Source organism: Nycticebus coucang, chromosome 8 (assembly GCF_027406575.1).
Source record: "Nycticebus coucang isolate mNycCou1 chromosome 8, mNycCou1.pri, whole genome shotgun sequence".
Taxonomy (NCBI): domain Eukaryota; kingdom Metazoa; phylum Chordata; class Mammalia; order Primates; family Lorisidae; genus Nycticebus; species Nycticebus coucang.
In genome coordinates this window covers 58,156,915-58,160,887 of record NC_069787.1, presented here as the reverse complement: position 1 = coordinate 58,160,887, position 3,973 = coordinate 58,156,915, and the positions used below count along the sequence as shown (strand labels likewise).

At 39.8% G+C, this 3,973-nt stretch overlaps 1 pseudogene; it reads left to right on the top strand.

Moving 5' to 3' along the window:
* The first annotated feature begins 1,240 nt into the window (after positions 1–1,240).
* Positions 1,241–2,398, top strand: LOC128591984 (39S ribosomal protein L19, mitochondrial-like; annotated as a pseudogene).
* The last annotated feature ends 1,575 nt before the right edge of the window (positions 2,399–3,973 follow it).

Sequence of the window (3,973 nt, the reverse complement as noted above, 5' to 3'; positions counted from 1 at the left end):
AAGCTGTGGTATATGTATACCATGGAATACTATTCAGCCATTAAAAAAAATGGAGACTTTACATCCTTCGTATTAACCTGGATGGACGTGGAAGACATTATTCTTAGTAAAGCATCACAAGAATGGAGAAGCATGAATCCTATGTACTCAATTTTGATATGAGGACAATTAATGACAATTATGGTTATGAGGGGGGAACAGAAAGAGGGAAGGAGGGAGGTGGGTTGGGCCTTGGTTTGTGTCACACTTTATAGGGGCAAGACATGATTGCAAGAGGGACTTTACCTAACAATTGCAATCAGTGTAACCTGGCTTGTTGTACCCTCAATGAATCCCCAACAATAAAAAAAAAAAAAAAAAAAAGAAAGAAAAGAAATTGTTTGCTGAGGTTGCTAAGATCTGCAGCAAGAACAAATCTATGTGTGACATTGTGAAGAAAGGGAAAGAAATCTGTGCTAGTTTTGCTGTCACACCTCAAACTGCAAAAGTTATGGCCCCAGTGCATGACAATTGTTTATTTAAGACAGAAAAAGGTATTAAATTTGCAGGTGGTAGACACGAATAGTAAACATGTTCCAAATGAGGACAATCTGTTGCACCACAAAGCACTGAGCCAGGTGAAGACTTCAGCAAGGGAGCTCCTCAAACAAGGGACAGACACCGAGCCATTTACTGTAGGTAAGGGATGGTTATACAGATGGGAATACAGAAGGTCAGTAGCACCGTAATACTAAATCTCAGTTCCTGTGCTGTTCACCTCACTTTGTCTCATTACATAGGAATTGTATCATTGCAAGAAGGGTGAGTACAGTATGATAAGGCACTGAGAGAGAGAACGAGCCTGCACATGTATTCATACAGCTCTTATTATCGTATAGAGTTGCAATTGTTCCATTTTATTATTGTTAATCTCTTACTATGCCTAAAATAGAAACTAAACTTTATCATAGGTATATACATGTAGGAAAAAGCATAGTATATATAGTATAATATCTGTGGTTTCAGGCATCCTCTGGGTGTCTTGGAACATACCCCCAAGAAGAAGGTGGGGACAGCTATATTGCTTTTGGAAAGCCTCTGTCTACAAAGCTGCAAAGATGATGAGTATTCTGCTCATAGTCCCATTTTTCTCCACCAGTTTTTGTGCTCACGTTTGAAGAATACCAAGTTTGTCAGAAACACCATGTCCAGAAGAAATGTATAATAAAGACTATTAGAAGTTACAAGTGAACTAGTAGACATGGCGGCCTGCATGGCGGGAATCCGCAGAGTTGTAATGGGCCTGGCTGGGAATATTCAAGCCGCCAGACCGCTGCTCTCCGCGCCAGCCTCTGTGTTCCGCGGGGCGGACAGGAGCACTGGACCTTCCCAGCCTGGCGCGTTCCAGCCGCCGCAGAAGCCAGTTATCCTGGACAAGCGCAGCCCCCCCGCCCCGGGAAACCAGGTTTTTGAGTCCTGAATCCATTCCTCCAAGGGGAAGAACAGATCCTCTGAAATTTCAACTAGAAAGAAAAGATACGTTAGAAAGGAGAAAACTACTGCACATTCCAGAGTTCTATGTTGGAAGCATACTTCGGGTTACTACAGCCGACCCATATGCCAGTGGAAAAACCAGCCAGTTTCTCGGAATTTGCATCCAGAGATCAGGAAAAGGACTCCGGGCTACTTTTTCGCTTAGGAATACTATCGAAGGACAAGGTACTGAGATTTGCTTTGAACTTTACAATCCTCGGGTCCAGGAGATCCACGTGGTCAAATTAGAGAAACGGCTGGATGATAGTTTGCTATACTTAAGAGATGCCACTTCCATGGGCGGCGCCTGTGGCTCAGTCGGTAGGGCGCCGGCCCCATATACTGAGGGTGACGGGTTCAAACCCGGCCCCGGCCAAACTGCAACCAAAAAACAGCCGGGTGTTGTGGCGGGCGCCTGTGGGCCCAGCTACTCCGGAGGCTGAGGCAAGAGAATCGCTTAAGCCCAAGAGCTGGAGGTTGCTGTGAGCTGTGTGAGGCCACGGCACTCACCGAGGGCCATAAAGTGAGACTGTCTCTACAAAAAAAAAAAAAAAAAAAGAGATGCCCTTCCAGAACACGGCACTTTTGATATGAATATGAAGTCAGTAGCACGAGAGCCTGGCCAAGAAGTTCCTGTTAATAAGTTGAAAGTGAAAATGAAGCCTAGGCCTTGGTACAAACGGTGGGAACGTCCACATTTTAATATTAAAGGAATCAGATTTGATTTTTGCTTAACTGAAGAACAAATAAAAGAAGCTCAGAAATGGAATCAGCTGAGACTTGACTTTGATAAAAATCAAAAATTGAAGCTGCAATATGGGATGAAATTGAAGCATCAAAAAAGTCCTGACTTGAGAATTAATTTGGTTCCCTGCAGAAGGATATATTGACTTGCTGAGGATTTGAGATCTATTTAATTTCATTTATAAGAACATAGATATTAAATGAACCAAATATTCATTATTTTATTAGTATTTTTTTTTAAAAGTATAACAATTGCACACAAGTTTATTCTGAAAAGAGAAATTTGCCAAATAGTGCAATGTCCTTTTCCTCCTTGGAGGCGAAGATACACCAGAAGTCAAGGCATCACCAGAATCCTCCTCATTAGCATGGAATTTGAGCAGAGGAAGGGGTGGGATAGTTTTTTAAAGATGTGAAATAAATCATAAATAGAGAACAATGTATGATTTTAAAAATAATGAAATGAAGATTTTTGCACCCACCAAAAAAAAAAAAATGTTACAAGTTAAAAAAATTTTTTTTTGCAGTTTTTTTTTGGCCAAGAAGTTACAAGTTTTAACAGTTTAAATTTTGACTATAGGATGATATAAATTCTAATTATATAATAAAACAACAAACCTAATTAGAATAAAATTACCTGCTGCTGTTATGTTAAATATTCCCTATTTTGGTGAATCATGTAATTTCCTGACTTCCCTGAGCACTTCTATTTCTTCTGTTGTATGTGTCTGTGTCTTTATGTATCACATGACTGTGGACTTACGAATACCTTTTCAGAAAAGGATTAGGTCCTAGAAGAAAATGTGCTTTTTTCGGAAAACAAAATTTACTTCAAGAAACAGTGAAGCATCCTTAATGTAAAGATTAACGTATATTAAAAATTCTTACAAACAAGCCAGCTCTCACTATTTAAGCTATATCCCCAGGTAAGGTGGTGGTGTTGTAAACAATATTTTACCACATTAATTGAACACCAATATATTCCATATACAATGCAAAGTGATAGAAATACAATGTATAAAACACCCTCTCTACCTTTAATGTGTTCACAGGTTCATGGAAGATAAAACACATTTAAACAAATACTCACATCAAAACTTAACAACTGGTAAGATGGAAATGAGAATGAATACATAACAGGAGTTATTGAACTAATGAACTAGGAACAGAGGGTGCATCAGGGAATGGTGCTCTGAATTGATACTTGAATTGCAGAGTTCACCAGGGAAATGAGGAAACGTTCTAGGTAGAGAGAAAAACACGTGCAAAGGTGCAGAAGTATGAAACAGTGTAGTAGTTAAGGTAATTTCAAAAGAACCCATGTAGTCTTTCTGAAAAATGCAAACAGAGGCAGCAGGAGATGAAATGAGAGAAGAAGGCAGGGGCTGCATCATGGAAGGCCTTGCATGATACGTGAGGGAATTTTGACTTTGTTCCATGGAAGAAATAACAAACTAAATAATGGAGGCTCTTAACCTGAGGGCCATAAATAACTCCAGGTGTACTGTGAACTCCACGAAATTAAATACAAAATTTTATTTATGTACATTTTCCCATGAAAAAGGTCCATGATTTTCAGGCTCCCCAATGAGGTTCAAAACTCACTCCTTCTTCCAGGCAAAGTCAGGATGTACTCAGAATATTGGATGGGTGATCCAACAGATATTGTCACCAGATATCTGTGATTCTGCCTGGTGACAAAAGAAGGAGGTGACAA